Below are 11055 nucleotides of genomic sequence, written 5' to 3'. Positions count from 1 at the left end.
TTTGTCTATTGGGGGTCTGTTGTGGTTCCAGATTAATTTTAGCAATTTTATATTTCTGTGAAAAATGTAATTGACTCTTTGATAGAGGTTGCACTGAATCTATAGATGCCTTTGTATTGTAGGGATAGTATAACAATAACAATTCTTAGGAATGAGAAAGAAGATGGGGCACATATATACAATGGAATATTACTCAGCCACAAAAAGAAACGAAATTGAGTTATTTGTAGTGAGGTGGATGGACCTAGAGTCTGACATACACAGTGAAGTAAGTCAGAAAGAGAAAAACAAATACCGTATGCTAACACATGTATATGGAATCTAAAAAAAAGGTTCTGAAGAACCTAGAGGAAGTACAGGAATAAAGACGCAGACGTAGAGCATGGACTTGAGGACATGGGGAGGGGGAAGGGTAAGTTGGGACGAAGTGAGAGAGTGGAATGGACTTATAAATACTACCAAATGTAAAATAGATAGCTAGCGGGAAGCAGATGCATAGCACAGGGAGATCAGCTCGGTGCCTTGTGAACATATAGAGGGGTGGGATAGGGAGGGTGGGAGGGAGACACAAGAGGGAGGAGATATGGGGATATATGTATATGTATAGCTGATTCACTTTGTTATATAGCAGAAACTAACACACCATTGTAAAGCAATTATACTCCAATAAAGATGTTAAAAAAAAACAAACCAATTCTTCCAATACATGAATGTATCTTTCTGTTTATTTATGACTTTTCAGTTTCTTTCATCAAAGTTCTATAGTTCTCAGTGTACAGATTTTTGCCTCCTTGGTTAAATTTATTCCTAAGTATATTATTATTTTTGATGCTATTGTAATGGGATTATTTTCTTTATTTCTTTTTCAGATAGTATTTTCCTAATGTAATGAAATGCAGCTACATTGTTTTCTGTATTCTGTATCTTGTTACTTCATTAAATTTGTTTATGAGTTCTAAATGTTTTTTGCATAGGAGTATTTAGGATATTCTACATATATAATAATATGTCATCTGCAAAAGCCAATTTTACTTCTTCCCTTCCAGTTTGGATGCCTGTTCCTTCTTTTTCTCTTCTAATTGCTCTGGCCAGAACTACCAATACATTGTTGAGAGGACAGGTGAAAGTGGCATTCTTCTCTTTTCCAGAGGAAAAGATTTCAAACTTTTTCTGTGGAGTAAGATGTTAGCAGTGGGTTTGTCATATATGACCTTTATTATTTTGTGGGATATTCCTTCTATGTCCACTTGTTGAGAGTTTTTATCATGAAAGAATTTTTAATTTTGTCCAATTCTTTTTCTGAATTTATTGAGATGATCGTATGATTTTTAACTTTCGATTAAAGTGGTGTATCACATTTATTAATTTGTATATTTTGTATCATCCTTGCATCCAGGGATAAATCCCACTTTATCAGGGTGTGTGTTCCTTTTATTGTGTGACTGATTTGGATTACTAGTATTTTGTGGATGATTTGCATCTATATTCATCAGGAATATTGGTTTGTGATTTTTGTTTCTAGCCATGTCCTTATCAGGTTTTGGAAGCAGGGTAATTCTGACCTCAAAAAAATGAGTTTGGGAATGTTTTCTCCTCTACAATATTTTGGAAGAATTTGGAAAGACTGGCACTACTTCTTCTCTAAATGCTTGGTAGAATTCACCTGGAAAGCCATCTGCTCCTGGACTTTTCTTGTTGGGAGGTTTTTGAATAGTGAGTCAATCTCATTACTCATTATAGGTCTGGTCAAATTTTCTCTTTCATCCTAATTCAGTCTTGGTAGCTTGTATGTTTCTTGGAATTTATCCATTTCTTCTAGGTAATCCTATTTATTAGCATATAAATGCCTATAGCAGTCTCCTATAATCCTTTGTATTTCTGTGGTATCAGTTACAAAGTCTGCTCTTATTCCTGGTGTTAGTTTAGCTGAAGTTTTGTTGATTTTCCTTATTATTTTTAAGCTAGCTCTTCATTTGTTGATTTGTCTATTGTTTATCTGATTTTCACTTATTTTTGCTCTGATCTTCATAATTTTCTTCTGCTAAACTTGGGTTTGCTTGTTTTCTTTATTCTAATTCCTTGAGGTGAAAAGTTACATTGTTTACTTGAGATCTCTTTTTATCCTTAATGTAGGCACTTTTCACTATAAACTTCTCTGTTAGGAGCACTTTTGCTGAATTCCATTAGTTTTGCCATGTTGTATTTCTGTTTTTATGTATGTCAGAGTGTTTTTTACATCTCTTTTTATTATTTTTTTGATCCATTGTTTATTCAGGAGTATGTGTTTTAAAAATTTATACATATTTGAACATTTCCAGGTTTCCTCCTGTTATTGATCTCTAGTTTCATATCATTGTGGTACAAAAAAATAGTACTTAACATGATTTAAATATTTTAATTTTGCTAAGGCTTGCTTTGTAACCTATCACATGCTTTTTCCTGAAGAACATTTCATGTATCCTTGAGAAAATGTCTATCCTGTTGGTGTTGGACTGAATGCTCTATGTATATCTGTTAGGTCCATTTAGTCTAAGTATAGCATAAGTGTGCTCTTTCTTTATTGATTTTCTGTATGGATCATATATCTGTTGTCAAAAATGTGGTAATGAAATTCATACTATTATTGTATTGCTGTCCAATTTCTCCCTTCAGATCTGTTAGTATTGACTTAATATATTTAGGTGTGCCAATGTCAGTTGCATAAAGTTTACAAGTGTTAAATCCCCTTGCTGAATTGACCCTTCAGTATTATATAATGACTTTCTGTGTCTCATGTTAAATTTTAGGCGTAAAGTCTATTTTTTCTGTTATAAGTATAGCTACCCTTGCTCATTTTTGTTTTTGTGGTTTTGTTTCTGTTTTTGTTTTAGGTTTCAGGTGGGGGTGGGTCTTTATCAAGTGATGCTTTAGTCTCAGTCTCTGCCAGGGACTGGAAATGGGGGTGATCACACTGCCCCCAGGTTGCCCCAGACTTACCGTCTTAGAGGAAGGAGGCGGGATGCCTGCTACCCTCTGAGAACAGCCTGGGAAGCTAGGCTAGCACTGGGGCTGGGGGGAACAGCAGAGCTGAGATCCCCACCTTCAACGCCCAGTCCGAGCTATATGTGCAGCCTGAGGGGGAGGGACTGAGACAATCCTGGCCAAAGCCTCCCACACACACAGCCCTGCCCTTGCTGTTTCACTCATCATCTCTGCTCCCACATTCACCTCGACACTCCAAAAGCTAGCCCTGTGCTCAGCTCCTCCAGGCCTTTAGTCCTGGGGAAGGACAAAAGTAGGGAAGCCTATCAGGGCAGAGGGCCCCTGGCCCGGCAGCTTCAAGGGACGTTTCCTTTCTGCTGCCCATCCAAACACAGGCCCCTCCCTAGAGAGTAAGGGGGGTGGTGGCCTCAAACGTCGCCCCCCGGTCTTCTTACTGGCATCCTACTCTGTCCCAGCACAGCAGCCCAGAGCACAAAGCACAGTGACCATGGGGCTGGTGGGCACAGGAGCCCTCACTGGCATACAGGCCTGACTGCCTGAAGCCGTCATGGGCCTGCTCCCTGCACTGGAAGCCAGATGAAGGGAGACAGAAAAGAGAAGTGGGGCAATGGGTGTGCAGCCCCTGCAGCAGGATGGATCTAAGCCCTGCCCTGCTATTGGTGCAGGCAGCTCCAGGCCCCTCTTTCTTAAGAGTCCCCAAGGCTCCAGAGCTGCCCAGCTCTTGAAAAGGGAGATGAGAGGGGGATGGGTGGGCCTCGAGGAGAGGAAGGGTCTGCAGAGAACCACCCAGACATCTGGTGTTACCCAACTCTACCCACAAGGCCGGAGGGCCCAAACTCCTGGCACCAACCACTCTATGCCTTGGGTGAGGAAGAAGGGCCCCTTCTGCTGTCCCTTCCCCTCAGCGGTCCGGGAACTACTCCAATGAAACGAAGACACCCGTGCCTACCACCTGCCCCTGGGGAAGGCAGGGGGGCTGAGGCAGGAAGGCTGGCCAGGGGCCCACAGGCCTCTCCTGCTCCAAGTACTTTCCTTGCTTTCCTGATGTTATCTTGGAAACAGGGGGACCCCACCCTCCCAGCTGGCTCCTGGGCCCTTCCTGCAGCCTGTGTGCAGCTGGGCTTCCTTCCTGTGTACATGTGTGAGTCTGCGTGTGGTGGGGTGACTACAGGTGGTGGTCCTGGCTGCCAGGGAGGGCAGGAGAGATGTGGAGTCAGCCCGCTGCAGGGCCTGGGGGTCGGTCTCAACCAATCTCCTTCCACTGCTTGTAGAAGTCCAGAACATTCTTGATGTCCACACTGGCATGTGCAGCGGCCTGCAAGGCTGCCTGCATAGGGCCTGAGAGCATGCTGGGGTTGTCCAGTGGAAGGCCTGTGATGATGGTCACCATGCCACTCGGGTCCTCCTCACCTGCCCTCTGGGCCAGAGTCAGCTGTTTGCAGCTGTCCAGAATCTTATAGAGCGTCCAGGCATCTGCATCCTGCCTCTTCAGCTTATGCCACTCGAAGCTCTTCCCCACCTCTTTCTGGCAGCCAGTGTTCCTGTTCCCTTTTTTAAACTCTGCCTCCAGGTATTGGATTCCATCCTGAGCCCCTGGGTGTTCCTTCTTCAGCAAATCTAGGCCATCAATCACTGTCATTGGGATGATGACAACGAAGAGGCCACTGGTGGCCAGCTGGCGGATGATGGGGAGGTGGTGGCAGAGGGCTTGCGTTTCGGGGACGAGGTAGAGAGACATTGCTGACGGGGCCTTGGGCTGCTGCAGGCTCCCTTCCAGCTGAGAGACCTCAAGCTGAAGTCATAGCTGGGCCATGTCTCTCATTAGCCCATTCCGCGAGCTTCCTCCTGTGCCATGTGGAACTGGGCCCGGGCCTGCTGCAGCAGGCTCTCTTGCCCAGACGGGGAGATGCTGACAAAGGTGCTGACCTCTGGGTTGAAATGTAGGATGCTGCTATGCAGGCGGGCAATGAAGTGGCCAAAGCTGTGGATGCAGCAGATGTGCACGACTGTCTCCTCTAAGGTGCTGAGCAAGAGCTGATCCGTGTCAAAGTTAAAGCATCTGTGGGCAGCCTGGAGGGGAGGCAGACTGTGAAGTGCCATGTCCTCTGGGAGCAGCAGGCTAGACGGGAGGTCAGGCGGTTCACAACCTTCAAGAAGATCCTGGACCTTGGGACACAGGACCAGGCCAGACTCTTGGAGTTCTCCAGCAGCTGGCAACAGATTCAGCAACACAGACAGGCAGTTCCACAGACTTAGAGAGCTCTGCGCACATACAATGATGAGGCTGCGGTTGGTTCGCAGCCAGTCCAGGAAGGCTTTCACAGCAGGAAGCTGGCCTTCGGCCATGAGGACTTGCAGCTTCTCCTGGACGCTGCGCTCATTCCAACAGGCGCGCCCACTGTTGGACTCACTTCCCTCCGACGCAGAGCCCTCTTCAGAGGCTGGCTCTGAGGGCTTGTCCACATCCCCACTGACACAGGGCCTGGGGCTGGCCAAGGTGGGAGCTTCGGTGGTGTGCTGGAGAAGCAGGTTGCTGAAGGTGGGGGCCAGTTGGAAGCAGCGTTTAGTCTGGAACATCTGGGTGGACATAGCTTGTAGATTGCTGGCAATGCTGTCCTCGCTGGGGTCCAGTGGGCCATTGAAGGATTCAGGAGCCTCTGACCTGGCCCGAGGTGGCTCCAGGGCTAGGTACCATGTCCCTTCCTCATCCTCCTTATCTTCCAGGTCTGATCTGGACTCCTGGCTCTTCGTTTTGGAATCTGTCTTGGCATTAATGGCCGTTCCCCCACCTTCAAGACTCTTGTCAGAGCCACTGTAAGAGCCCTCGCTGGCCTGGGCTGAGTCAAGGCTCAAGTCCTAGTCAAAGCCTTCACTCATGTCACTGTCATCACCAGCTGTGAGTGGGCGGCAGAAGCAGGAGAAGCAGGAGAACTTCTGGTTCTTTCTGGCTTCGCCCTCTTGAGGTGCTGCAGGAGGAGGCTCAAGACCCTCCTTCTCCAAGCGTCCCTTGGACTCTGGTTCATCTGTGCCATTGCTCTGGAATGCCGGGACAGGAGTCTCGTCCTCTTCCAACTCAGCTTGCAGCCCTATGTTGACATGATTGACGAGGTGGGAGAAGAGGGCCAGGGTGAAGGCAATAGCTGCAGGTACTGCTTGCATCCAGCTCTCTTCAAGCTGTGCACACCCATAAGGCAGATGATGCCCATTTGAAAGATGAGAAGGTCTGGGAGGAAATCATATCCACTCTCATACTCCTCCTCATCCTCACTGGCCAGGCTGAGGTTGGGTGGGGAGGGCAGGTAGAAGAGACAGAGGCTGAAGTCCTTCAGGACTGACTGGCAGAGTGACATGAGCCTTGAGTCCAGGGAGCTGCTTTTGGGCTGCAGGAGGCTTTGCAGATACATACAGCTCACCAGCAGCCTCTTAATGTCTTTACATCGCTTCTTGTTGGGAGAGAGTTTCCTAGTCTCGCACTGCTTCAGCTGTGGTACATTTCGGCTGCCTTGTCACGCAGCCGCTTGAGATTCCCATAGGCCCCCTCAAAGGACACATCCGACTAGATGCAGCACAGGTAGCAATACATGGCTTCCACATTATAGTACTTGCTGCCTGAAAGGGTGCCCAGCTGGTTGAAGGCATTCCAATCTGGGGAGCCACTGACAGGGCTTGGTAGTAAAATCTCTCAGCTAGCAGCTCAGAGTTTATGCCAGCTAATTCATTCTGATATCAGGAAAATCCCCCAGGTACACTAGCCATTGGTGGCATGCCGTCTGTGCCCAATCCATCTCCTTCCCTGAAGCAGACACTGGCTTCCTGCATCCTATGAGCGGGTCGGTGACATGGGTCCAGTCGATGCAGCATTGCAGTTCTAGCTGGTAGTGGGACTGGATATAGAGAAGGAGATGCTGGTAGAAGCCAATCCCAGCGACCAGGTGTGTCCTGTAGGCATTTTAAGGCGCTCCGGCTGTGGATACGCTTTTTGTTAGTCTTGATAAGTTGGATAACTTCGTAGCATACCTTTCTCCACAGCAGCTCCTCAGCCTTCCTCCCGTAGTCCACCGGGTGCTTGACGCAGAGATCACGCAGCTTGCTCCTCGGGCTAATGTTCTCTGGTTTGAACACTTCTTGATAAGCGGTTTTGTTGCAAAGGATGAGGTCAAGTCGATGCACAGCTTTCACCACAGCCCGGATAAATCCGCTTAGTGTTGGGGACCTTTGCTTCGCGGGCTCGCTGCTCTCCCCTTTGGCGGGGGATGGGCCTTGGCTCATGGTGCCTTGGCCCGAGGATGGCTCCCGGTCACAGGGCCCCTTTATACCCACCACTACCGCCACCACTGCTGTCTTTCTGGCCGCGGCAGCAGCCGGCCCTGCTCCGCCGCCATCGCAGGGAGATGGCTGCCCGCGACTGCCTACCCTTGCTCATTTTTGGTTTTCATTTTTATGAAATATATTTTTTCCATCTCCTCATTTTTATTTTTCATGAAAGCTGAAAAAAAAATCTCTTTAGGTGGAATACAGTTAGTCTTTTTAAAAATTCGTTCAATCACTCTGTGCTTTAATTGGAAATGTTAATCTATTTACATTTAGAGTATTTATTTATATGTAAGAACTTACTAACGACATCTTGTTAATTTTTTCTGGCGGTTTTGTAGTCTTCCTTTTCCTTTCTTTGTGAACTGATGATTTCCTGTAGAGGAATGTTTGGTTTTCTTTCCTTTTTCTCTTGTGTATCTACTGTAGGTCTTTGCTTTGTGGTTACTGTGAAGCTGATAAGCCATGAACATCTTATACATATAACAGTCTATTTTAGGCTGCGACAACCTAACTATTCACATACGAAATTCTACCCTTTTACTCACTCCCCCCAACAGTTTATGATTTGATGTCACAGTTTATGTATTTTTATATTGTTTATCTATAGCAAATTAGCATGTAAGTGTAGTTATTTTTAATGCTTCTGTCCTTTAACCTTTGTATGATTAATTAACACACCATCATATTTATGCATTGTTGTATTCCTATTTCACTATATACTTGCCTTACCAATGTGTTTTGTATTTTTTGTTTTAATGTTCTTAGTGTTTTTTCATTTAACCTTGAAGAACTCCCTTTGGCAATGTAAGCAGTGTAGGTCTACCAGTTGTGTATTCCATTAGATTTTCCTTGTCTGAGAGTCTTTATCACTCCATTTTTGAAAGACAACTTTTCAGGTAAACTATTTTTGGTTAATTTTTTTTTTTTCTTTCAGCATGTTGAATTTATCATCCTACTCTCTCATACCCTGCAAAGTTTATTTTGAGGTATCTGCTGATAGTTTTATGGGGGGTTGGTTTCCACTGCATGTGATGCTTTTTTTTCCCTTGTTGCTTTTAAAACTTTCTCTTTGCCTTTGATTTTAGGCAGTTTTATCACAATGCTTGTTGGAGAAGATCCCTCTGGGTTGGATCTGTTTGGGGACTTATGAGCTTTGTAAACTTGGATGTCCAAATCTCTCTGCAGAGATGGAAAGTTCTCAGCCATTATTTCCTTAAATATACTTTCTACCCCTTTCTTTTTCTCATACTCTGGGACCTCAGTTATGCATAGATTATTACTTGTAATGGTTTCCTATAGTTCACAAAGGCTTTCTTCGCTTTTTTTGGGTTCTTTTTGTAAGCTAACATATGATGTATCACACAAAATGTTCAATATGCACTTGAAGAAAAGTGTGTGTTCTGTGCTTTCTGGGTGGAGTGTTCTGTATATGTCTTTTAGGTCTAATTGTTTTATATTGTTGTTCAATTTTTCTATTTCCTTATTGATCCTCTGGCTGGTTGTTCTATTATTGAATATGGGGTATTGAAATCTTGCTCTCTAACTGTGGACGTGTCTATATCTCCCTTCAATTTTGTCGACATTTGCCTTGTATACTTTGGAGCGCTGAGGTTTGTCGTGTACATATCTATAGTTATTATATATTCTCAGTGAAATATTTCTTTTACTGATACATAATGTTCTTATTTTTCTCTTTTACCAGTTTTAGATTTAACATCTATTTTGTCTGATATTAATATATAGCTATGCAGCTCTTTTGGTTACTATTTGCATAGGGTATCTTTTCCATCCTTTCACTTTTAACTTATGTGTGTCCTTAGATCTAAAGTGAGTCTGCTGTATATAGTATATCCTTTTTGTAAAAATCAGCTGTGCAAAACTATGCCTTGTGCTTCAGAATTTTAATCCACTTATATTTAATTACTGTTAAGAAATAATTCTTTTGTTATTTTTCCATAAATAAAGTAATTAATTGTTTTCTGTAATTCTTATGGCTTTTTGTGGTAACTCATTTTGTCTATGACTACCTTCCGTTGTGTTTAGTTAATTGTTTGTAGTCACATGTGTCAGCTGCCTTCTAACTCCTTTTACAGATATTTTCTTTGTGGTTACCATAAGGGTTACATGTAACATCCTAAAGTTATAGTACTCTATTTTGAATTGAAACAATATAAATGTAACTGCACACAAAACTAACCCTTTATAATTCCATCTCCCTGCACTTTATGTTACTGATGTCTTAAGTTACATCTTTATATTTTCTGTACTCATTAGCACAGTTTTATAATGACATTCACCATTTTTCTTTAAAATCCTGTAGAAAATAAAAAGTAAAGTTATAAAAAAAATTATAATTTTAAAGAATTTTCTCATGGGTATACCTTTACTGGAGATTGTTATATGTTCATATGGTTTCAAATTACTCCCTAGTGTCCTTTCATTATAATCTGGAGGAGTCCCATCAGCATTTTTTAGGGTAGTCTAGTGATCATGAATTCCCTCAGCTTTTGTTTAACAGGGAATATGTTAATATCTTACACATTTATAAAGACTTTTTTTTCCTGGATATAAAACTCTCAACTGGATATAAAATTCTCAGTTGATAAGATTTTTTTTCCCTTTTCAATACTTTCTATATAGCATCCAATGCCTTCTGGCCTCCAAGATTTCTGCTGAGAAATTGGTTGATAATCTTAATGAGGATGGATACCTTGTTCATGACAAGTCACTTTTTTCCTACTACTTTCAAGATTCTCTCTTTGTCTTTGTCTTTCAACAGTTTAATTTTAATGTATCTCAGTGTAGGCCTCTTTGGGTTTATCCTCTTGGTAGATGACTGAGTTTCTTAAATTTGTACATACCTCCTTTTCTCTAATTTGGGAGATTTTTGGCCCTCATCCTTCAAGTAATCTCTCTGCTCTTTTCTCTCTTCTTCATCTGGGACTCACATAATGCATACATAGGTACACTTGATGTTTTAAATAACTTGATGTTTTAAATAACTAATTTTTTAATGAGTCTCGCTCTAGCTTCTCCTTGGAGCTATGTAATTTATTATACGGGTCCACCAATAATCCAGTTCTCCAGAGAATGCAAATCTAAGATCTGCAGGTCTTAAAAAATTAACCTTAGTAAAGCAGTTTGGTCACTGAATTCAGCTCTCTTCAGAAAGGATTAATTTCCTCCATGCACCGCCTGCATAATGATCAGGATAAAAAGAATATGGGGTTATATGGACCTATTTTGAAATTTAGGTTCTGCCCTGATAATTCTAGTTTAGGTTACCCCCTTCTTTTCCTTGAAATCTCCCTGAGGGTGCAACACTGTTATAGTCTTGAGTGGTTGTACAGATATATGGAGGTGACTAAATCCTATGTCAGGTTCTTTCCCTGACTTTTGTCAGAATACTCAGATAAAATGATTATTTTAATTGTTATTTTTTACAGAGGGATGTCTAATCTGTGATTTGGTTTCACCCTACTTTCTAGCTAATAATGCTCAGGAAAAAGGGCCCCTGAGAGTAGCTGTGATTAAATTCAAAAAGCAAATACAAATGAAACATAAATTCTTTTTTTTTTTTTTTTTTTTTTGGTACGCGGGCCTCTCACTGTTGTGGCCTCTCCCGTTGCGGAGCACAGGCTCCGGATGCACAGGCTCAGTGGCCATGGCTCACGGGCCCAGCTGCTCCGCACCATGTGGGATCCTCCCGGACCGGGGCACGAACCCGTGTCCCCTGCATCGGCAAGCAGACTCTCAACC

General features: G+C 43.3%; 1 pseudogene; it reads right to left on the bottom strand.

Moving 5' to 3' along the window:
• Positions 1 to 3942: 3942 nt before the first annotated feature.
• On the bottom strand, positions 3943 to 7251 carry LOC102976378 (nonsense-mediated mRNA decay factor SMG5-like; annotated as a pseudogene).
• Between the last annotated feature and the right edge of the window lie 3804 nt (positions 7252 to 11055).

Source organism: Physeter macrocephalus, chromosome 9 (genome assembly GCF_002837175.3).
Source record: "Physeter macrocephalus isolate SW-GA chromosome 9, ASM283717v5, whole genome shotgun sequence".
NCBI classification, from domain to species: Eukaryota; Metazoa; Chordata; class Mammalia; order Artiodactyla; family Physeteridae; genus Physeter; species Physeter macrocephalus.
The sequence above is the reverse complement of the archived record's forward strand: the minus strand, read 5'-3'. Positions and strand labels throughout refer to the sequence as shown.